Below are 10000 nucleotides of genomic sequence, written 5' to 3' on the forward strand. Positions count from 1 at the left end.
TGTGCACCAGACTACCACTTAATTGCCGACAAACAAGTATCCTACAAATTGTATCTGTAGGCTACTTGCAGACACCGAATACCAATACTGATAGCTTTACCCCCAGGCCTACAGTGCAGTTTTTTCTTAAACGGTAAGATTGCTGCGCTCTCACATGTCGCAAAGTCACACAGAGGGAGGAGAGATTTCTCCTCATCATAGTAGCCCAGCCCACACACTTCGTCAGCCGAATTTGCCTACAGCATCACATAAACAAGCCTACAGCAACAATAAATTCCTATTCTAGGCTTATCTGTAGCGTGCGCAATATTTGGTAACCTTATTCACACGATTTGGGTAGCAAGGCACTTCATTGGTTTCTGAGCGGGTGCTCATCATTATTATTTCTTTCCACATGTTTGACAGGTTATCTAGGTAACAAGCTGCAATTTGTTCTTCTATCCCCTACTCTGCAAACGTGGCTACTCATGTGGCTACTTAACGCTATTTTACCGAGAGTAGGAACGTGCACACACATCATCTTTGAGAAAATAGCGAACACATCAATGGTTTCTGTGCTCATCATATCTTTCCATATATTTGACAGGTTATCACAACCAGCAGCAAAGAACTACGTAGTACTACAGTGTACACCACTGTCTCAACATGGCAAACTCAGATAATTCACCAGATCACTTCCAGCGCTCCATCTGGCAATGACTAAATTTTAGCCTAGGTGTTAGGCTACTTTATATTGTGAATTCGTTTTGACTGTAATAACTAGCCATGCTAGCTCCCCGCTTGACATGCCACTGTTCCTAACATTGGCATTCAGCATTCAGCCTTGAATTATTACAGAACCAGGACCAAGGTTTCAGTAGCTTAACGATAATGTTCCAACCCATAGGCCTATGAAAATATTCTATTTTTATCTCCCAAACGATCTTATCCTATACCTGACCAGCAGCATCCCATGAGCATGCTAAATCTGTTCATTTGTTTTCGTTCTGAATAGCTTGGAGCTAACAACAGCCACAGCTAACAAGAAGGAACAGTTACTAATATTACCGCAAAACAAACCACAGATGACAGACCATATTATCCTTCATCATTGCTAAACCACCATAAGATAAGGGGAAAGTCAGACTTCCTACCTTAGTATTACACCTTCCTGTGGCTTGAAGGACGTTCTCAAGAATGTTAATATCCATGATTAGTCCTATCCAATGAATGCTTTGTAGATATGCCTCGAATGGATGCTAAGATGACAGGGAACTATTAACTTCATGGGAGATGGCTACTCAAAAAACAAATAAAAAAAAAATCAAATCAAATCTGTTAGAGAAAAAAGGGACTCTGCTACTCCTCTTCGAAGCAGTTGTTTTATCAAACTTTTTTGGCAGCTGTGATTGGATTGCTGCGCAAAGGATTTATCACGGCCAACATGGAACGGACACCTGATTGGTTGACTCTAGAATGATGAGACGCAAGTCGTAAGAAATGTGGATACAGGTATCCATTTCAGTAGGAAAGTTGGTATTTTTGTCTTACAATATGTATGTTTATCAGCTGTGGAAATAAGTAACGCGGCTGCAATTGGGCATATAGATTATTATAGTCAATATTTGATTTTATGATGCATACGAAATATTGTATTATGACCTTCTGACTGGGCGGGCACAACAGCCAATCAGGGTGGGCCTGTCACACCCAGGCCCGCCCGTAGATCCGCCCCTGTACCGAAATATTAGGTTTATCATTCATGTTGTTGCCATTACAACGGTTTTCTGACAGGTATGTCATGTCATAATTACGTCATAATACCAAACAATGACACCAAAATGATGTTCGTCATAGTGCATGAAGTAAGTCTGCTTTGTATTGCATCGCTACAGTAGGTAAGGTAAGGAAGGCATGTATTGGATGTCTGCATGGTGACTAATGAAACATTACCCTAAAGCAAGGCTATGTTTAATATAACCACGGACAACACACAGACACAGACACAGACACACACAGACGCACACACAGACGCACGCACGCACGCACACACACACACACACACACACACACACACACACACACACACACACACACACACACACACACACAAAAACACACTGACACACACGCACACACGCTCATACACACGTGCAGAGCTCAGGTGCGTATGGCAGGTGTGTTCCTTCCTCCTTGTCCTTGGCTGCTCTCATAAATTGGTGTCCTGTCCTCCGCCATGGAAGCCTGATTCATCACACACGTACACACACACAAACGACACAAACACACACGTACACACGCACACAAAAACACACGTACACACACACACACACACACACACACAGACACACAGGCCATAATCCTCCATTATGCATGCAGATGAAGAGTGTTAATAGCCATCTGATTATGTGTGTGTCAGTGTGGCTTGTAAAGATGCGTGTAATGTTGCCCTTGAGGCACTGTAAATTCTACAATTACACACACACACACGCGTACAGACACACACACACACACACACACACACACACACACTCCCGTAAAGGCTGCGAGGAGACAGAATTAGCATTGGCTCTCAACTCATAGAGGTCCAATATAATGAGCTTCATACAGGCAGCATGAGCAATGAAAGTGTGTGCGTGTGCGTGCGTGCATGCGTGCAGGGCCGCTGACAGCTTTGGCTGGGCCCAGGACAAAAAAAATCTGAAAGGGCCCAAAACCCAATCAATACAATGTAATGAGGATCCAATTCTGGGCGCCCTCCCTCGCTAGGCCCAGGACAAGTGACCCCTCATGTCAGCTTCCCTGCATGGATCCATGTGTGTGTGTGTGCTGAGATACGGGCAGATAGACAGGGCCACACTGCTCTGACACAGCAGAAACACACACACACACACACACACACACACACACACACACACACACACACACACACACACACACACACACACACACACACACACACACACACACACACACACACACACACACACACACACACACACACACAGGAGAGAGAGAGGGGAGGTCAGGACACACACACACGCACACACACACACACACACACACACACACACACACACACACACACACACACACACACACACACACACACACACACACACACTACCACTACCCTGCCTTACACTGTTATACTGTCCCTGTTTTCGGGCTGTCATTCTTTTTTTAGACTTTCTCACTCAAACAAACTCAGAAAGTACACACACCAAGCCAGCCATGCACAAATACACGCACGCACGCACGCATGCATGCACGCACGCACGCACGCACGCGCACACACACACACACACACACACACACACACACACACACACACACACACACACACACACATGAAACAAGATGCTATTTTTTTAAATTAAAAGTAAAACATCTTAATTAAATTAAGTAACACCACCAAGGTGCTTTTGTGACAGCTTTTTACCTTTTCTTTCGCGAAACACTATTTTTTCTTCCTCCACATTTTTTCACTTTTTTTTTTTGTGCACTTGTGTGATGCCGTTTCTGGCAGCTGTCTAAGCCCCCATAGGTGTGCACCTCATTACACTCACTGAGAAACATTTTGCATACAACATTCCCACACAAACATTCGTTTTTTTTTTTTTTTAAATGATATGTTTGTGTAGTGTGTTAAGACAGTAGTTTATTTACGGGTGGTGCGTCTGCGCTGAGGTAAAGTGGACGTGACTCATGACACGTCTTTCTACAGGCATTCATATGGAGCTATTTTAAGGTCTTAAATCTTACAGCTCCACAAAACGCATTTCAAATGTGTAAGCTGCACCTTGTACTTGCAGGGTTATTTTCACATCTGTACATTTGTTTTGTAACTGTGTGGGTTTTTTTTGCACATGTGTGTGGGGGAAAACGTATGTGTAAAATATTAAAATGTATGTGTAGAAATGTTTTGAAGTTGTGGCAAGAGAAGTGCGTACGGCTTGTGCCATGCTTTACCAACTTGTTCCTGTTCGGAGCTGCGAGCACACGGCTGTGAAACTTTTTCACAGATGTACGAATTTTGAGCCGGTTTTCACGTGGGGGTGGGGTCATATGGCGAGAGCCAATCAAAACATCTCTTACTGCCAACCAATCAGTGTTTCGCGAGGACTTCGATGGAAACTGTCGGCGCCTTATCTGTCGCTTCTGCCTTATCTGTCGCTTTGGGGTCCTAGCTGCGTTGCCCTGGTAACAACTGTAAACAAAAGGCTGCGGTTAACTGCTCCGCTCCCTGACAGGATTTTTCATTCATTCGTGCCAATGAAACAGGAGGCCTCGATTCATGCAGAAGATATGGTACGTAACTGGGATATAAAAATATATATGTAAGAAAACTATTTAACCTCATAGACTAACCTTGTATACGGTACATTCTAACAATATATTTCTAAAGTTTTGAGTCATTCCCGTTCATTTGAAGCGTAATTTCCCCCTTACTGTGGCTAGTTTGGATGAGATGACTTGACCCTAGCTAGCATAACATAAATGGCAGCTAGCTCTACACTATTTCGGGCATTCGTTAACAATCAGTGTTCAGATAACTAGCGCAAACGTGCCGAGATATCTTGTTTATTATAAAAAAAAACGCTTGTGTTGTGCCATGGCTTATATGGTGATGACGTTTGAGATTGTAAATTTACGGGCCACAGATGTGTCTATGGTAAGGCCGACCTGACGAGATAGCTGCCTACTGAGGTTTGATTGGATATGGACATTGTTTATTTCAGAAGGAAAATGTTTGGAGTGGAATTGTTTGGAAGACAATCTTGGGACAATTTTGCTCTTTGGGTCTTTGTGCCAACCATGCCAGCTATCGTAGGGTGCTCTGGGAACTTCTTAGATCTGTTTACTGTATGTACACTTACTGAAATAAGCATTTTGTTTACATAAAATCCCTTGTCATTTCACCACTAGGTTTGAAACCCAGACAGCACGAAGCATCTTGCCGACGTCAAAATCAGATCAACAGACAGGGACATCAGCCTTCTCTTGGGAATAGGCCAGATATGCCATAACAAGAAATGGTAAGTCTATCACTACATAAGATCCATAACAAAATACTCCTAATTAAATCTTAAATGTGACCTGGTGGCATTATTGCGTGAATGCTTATGTTGCACACTTAATGAATAAGGTCAAGTGTGTAGAGTTTTGCTGAGTTCGTTGTTTATTTACATTTTCCTCAGCATAACTGTACAGCTGACACCGCTGCCTTTAGGCTAGTGACAATGGGCCCAAAAAGGCCTTCGTTTTCGAGATACCCCAACCGGAGGTAGAACAAAACCCAATAATGTTTTTCCTCATCTCTAGGGTGTCCCATACATGAAAATGATTCTTGGCCAAAGTGATTTTAATGCTAAGCCTAAACATTTTACACATTTTCATATGCACCTCCAAACAAAAAAAGCACCCAAAATGTGACTTCTCTTGGGTTTTGTTCTACCTCCGGTTGGGGTGTCTCCAAATTTTGAGGCCATTGTCACTGGCCTACTTCTGTATCATAACAAAGCCTGTCACTTCCACGTTTCGTTCTTTATGTGACCGAAGTCACTGGCTACTGCACCAGAGAGGGTCTCTGCACTCATTGCTGGTCCTATAATGCCATCTATTGGCGAAAACGTGCAACAGCATAATTAAACTAAAAGACAACTTCTGACAGGACAACAAAAAGATAGGGAGTGAGAATAAGGGAATAACAAAAAGCCGAAAATGGGGGGTCCACTACACTTGCATACCTGATTGTGATGCTGTCACTCATTTTCTAGTCTATATCTTGGACTGAAAAAGGATTACATTATTATGTTTTCAGGTGTTTTGCCCCTGCGGTTGTGAAGAGGATGCTGTGGAGGTGGCAGCATGAACGTGTCACACAGACATTGGCTAAACTACTCGGTAGGTACAACGAAATAAAAGAAACCACCCCCTCAACCCTGTTTATGCTGCACTGTACCTATTATAACCAGTTTTTATATAGACCATTATTTGAAATACTATGAGAGCTTTTCTGTTAGGAAACTGTACAGCAGGGATGGGCAACTGGAGGCTCGGGCGCCACATGCAGCCCAACTTCTCACTTTTAAAAAAGAAAAAGGACAGTTTTTAACCCCCTATAAATCAATAGTGTAAGCATTCATGTAAAAATAAAGAAAAAGTGAAGTATCCTTTTGTAAATTCTCACAAGTGCGTGGTGATGTGGCCCACTGATTGTGGTAATTAAAAATGTTGGCCCACCTTATAATGAAAGTTGCCCACCCCTGCTGTACAGCCTACATCACTTGTACATGTCCTTACCAAATAGGACACTAGCTAGCTAAATGTAACTAATATGGCATTGTGAAAGTTGTATGCCTAAATGTAAACCATAATATTAAATTGTGATGGACAGAATTCAACTAAACCAACATATTACATTGTGAATGTAGTTGCACAGTGATACTGTGATAGACCGACTTATTCCTGTCTTTATTTGCCAGGCTTCTACACTTGCCCTCAGAGTTCACATATGGTGAAGTGCACAGGTGTCCAGTCAGGTTCAGACTGATGCTGGTAACAAGAGGAAAACATGCTAATTGGTAAGTGAGATCCCTGCTCAACAAAAATCCAAACAGCACAACAAGTAAGCCTAGTTTGTGGTATCAAATGTAAAATGGAAGTTTCATCAAAAAGTTGTAGAACACATCTGAATAAATTGCAGGCCATCAAAGTTGTGAATGGGCAGGGAAAACACAACCAGTAGGCTTATGAATTACTTTGACTCAGCACAGCACAGCAGATGCGATGCTACCATTCCTTGGGAATATGACACAGAGGTCTACTATTCCATTGTAAATATTGACTGGAAATGTTCATGTTTCAACTGTTTAAAAACATTGGACTCAGGGGAAAAAATCTCTAGGTGTATATAAGTGAAAGCCCACCTTTGCCATTGTGACACAGCACACAAGTAGTGAAAAAAGTGAAAGCCCATTGGGAAACTCCAACTCCCATTGTCATTGTGACACAGCACTCCACCGCACACAAGTGAACACTGCACACTGCGAAATTGCATTTATGCCTCACCCGTGCAAGGGGGCAGCCCTCAGTGGCGCCCCATGGGGAGCAGTGCGGTGGGACGGTACCATGCTCAGGGTACCTCAGTCATGGAGGAGGATGGGGAAGAGCACTGGTTGAGTACTCCCCCCACCAACCTGGCGGGTCGGGAGTCGAACCGGCAACCTCTGGGATGCAAGTCTGACGCCCTAACCGCTCACCCATGACTGCCCATAGAAGTATACACTGCACACAACAAAATTGCATTTTATGCCTCACCTGTGCAAGGGTGCAGCCTACATTGGCATCCCAAGGGAGCAGTATGTTGCAGTGTGGCGGGAAGGTACCATGCGTGGGGTACCTCAGTCATGGAGGATGGAGGAGAGAGCACTGGTTAATTACTCCCCCCACCAACCTGGCGGGCTGGGAGATGAACCAGCAACCTTTGGGGGCGGTAAAAACCTAACTTGCTCAGCCTCTGAGGCACATAAAAATGTGAAATTAGTTGCATTTAAAAGCCAAGACCATCATCTTGCATGAGAATGGACAGTCTGCATATTGGAATGCACCCATGTCACTTCAGGCGCCTTGGACAATGCATCGTGTATGCAGCATCAGGCTAAAATGGGTTAATAACACACACACACACACACACACACACACACACACACACACACCATCACACACACACACACACACACACACACACACACACACACACACATGCACTCTCCTCTAATCTTCTCTCTTTGCCAAACTTTAGATGACCTTTCCAGCATGTCCAACTCATCAGCATCAGGGGAGGAGAGTCGGTGAAGGTGGTGCACCATCCAGGACCAGTCATGGGCCACCAACACCTCTGCAAAATCTGCACTTCTTGTGAACCCTCTAGAAGACACTACAACCACAAAACTGCTAATAAACCATCACATACTACATCACATCATGGTTCTCCATGTGTTACTGCACCCTCGGCACAAGTTCTTTGCTAGATTGCCATCTGGCAGATGCATCAGGACAGAAATGTAGCTACTATTTGTGATTATATCTCCCCACACTCTTTCTTGCTTTGTATGGCAGTGTGTCTCTGTGTGTGTCAGAATGGAAGGTGTCGCACCATTGAAGTCAATGGGCAGTGGCATTGCATGAGTGATATAGAAGTCCAGATATCCTTGATGCTTTGGTGCCAGCTGTTTTTTTTATTTATTTACTTATTTTTTTATCTGGTCACCCACACTTCCCTCTTCATTATGTCCTATAGATTTCCATACCACGTTTTGGTGCTTTGGTGGTACGGACATTCTAACTCACCAGAAAAAAAGAAAAAACTGAAAATGAATGGAGGGTTATGTCTGGTGATTTCTGGCAAATTAGAATGCCCATAACATCAAAGTGGCACTGGATTACTCAACCATTTGCCTCTTAAAAGATAGCTTCTGCCAATTTCAATATGCTGTTGTATACCTCATGCTACCCTTGACTTGTCAGTACCCGGTGATGCTGGCATTTTTTTTGACTCAGCTCTTTCTGAGATTTGAGCTATTCTAATAGGGGCAGACTTTGATTGCATTAAAAACCTTCTTAACATAGGTCTAATCCAAATACTATCCCAAAAGGTATCACTGTCTGTTTGCTAGTTGTCTGCTGATGTTGCATAACCTTTTGAATGTTATTGGGAATAAATGAAGATGTTTTTTTGAAATGTAAACAAACGTTTGTCCCCATTACAATGACATGGGTATGTGGAAGAGCTGTCCCTTACTCATGCACCTGTTTAACAAAATGTTATTTTTATTCAAGTATGCATCGTGTCTAGGGGTATGCAGTGTTTTTGTTATATACATGGCACATTACTTTATACTGTAGGCCTAAGTTATTTCAGATTATTTAAAATGGCATCTGGGAATTCCAAAATAAAGGTGAAATAAAACACTGGTGTCCCTTTTATTTGGCTCTTATACATGGGGGGGGGGTTCTTTTATAATCTTTGTAGCATATTCATCCTCTTCTCAGTTGCATGGCTGAGACTGTTTAAATAGGCTACTGCCTGCCAATACTGCACGCTTCTACTTAGTTGCATTTTAACGTTGTTATGTTACAGAGAATATAATTATTATATAATTGTTACCAGGTAAAAACGAAAAGCTAGTTAATGTAATGCAATTTGTTGGTCACTTGCGTCTGTCATAGTGTCACAATATTCAGTCAATGAGTGCATGGTATTTTGCGTGGTATCTGTGGGGATCAAGGTAAGCAGATCGTGGAAATAGTAGGCTATTGATATATTATAGATGTAAAATAGTCTACTGTATTAACTTACAGATGTAAAATATTTTGCTGCCTATATAAACTTAACGTGCCGGTAGTCTGTATTCATTTGGCGCGTTGCAAGTGATGTTTAGAGGTGAATATTTATTATCGCCACCTACTGCACTGGGATGTAAACGCACCCCATTGAAATCGATGGCTTGGCAATAAGCGATGTTTTGATTGGCTCTCACCCTGTGACCCCACCCCCACGTGAAAACCGGCTCAAAATTCGTACATCTGTGAAAAAAGTTTCACAGCCGTGTGCTCGCAGCTCCGAACAGGAAGAAGTTGGTAAAGCATGGCACAAGCCGTACGCACTTCTCTTGCCACAACTTCAAAACATTTCTACACATACATTTTAATATTTTACACATACGTTTTCCCCCACACACATGTGCAAAAAAAAACCACACAGTTACAAAACAAATGTACAGATGTGAAAATAACCCTGCAAGTACAAGGTGCAGCTTACACATTTGAAATGCGTTTTGTGGAGCTGTAAGATTTAAGACCTTAAAATAGCTCCATACATTCAGCCTCAACGTAAAAATCATGTGACAATACTATATTAGGCCTCACTCACATTTTGTGAGGTACGCGGTCATTTCATTTTGTGCACCGTTACCCCAAAGATCTCTCTGTTTCTCGGGGAACGTTGTGAGTTGAA

The 10000-nt window shown here is 42.7% G+C and overlaps 1 long non-coding RNA gene across 1 annotated transcript; it reads left to right on the plus strand.

The window, feature by feature from the left end:
• The first annotated feature begins 4174 nt into the window (after window positions 1-4174).
• On the plus strand, window positions 4175-7964 carry LOC134438292 (uncharacterized). The gene is made up of 5 exons (XR_010032550.1): window positions 4175-4290; window positions 4909-5018; window positions 5804-5886; window positions 6468-6566; window positions 7787-7964. It is a non-coding gene; the product is annotated as an uncharacterized LOC134438292 (long non-coding RNA).
• The last annotated feature ends 2036 nt before the right edge of the window (window positions 7965-10000 follow it).

This window comes from Engraulis encrasicolus, chromosome 22 (genome assembly GCF_034702125.1).
Source record: "Engraulis encrasicolus isolate BLACKSEA-1 chromosome 22, IST_EnEncr_1.0, whole genome shotgun sequence".
In the NCBI taxonomy this organism is placed as follows: domain Eukaryota; kingdom Metazoa; phylum Chordata; class Actinopteri; order Clupeiformes; family Engraulidae; genus Engraulis; species Engraulis encrasicolus.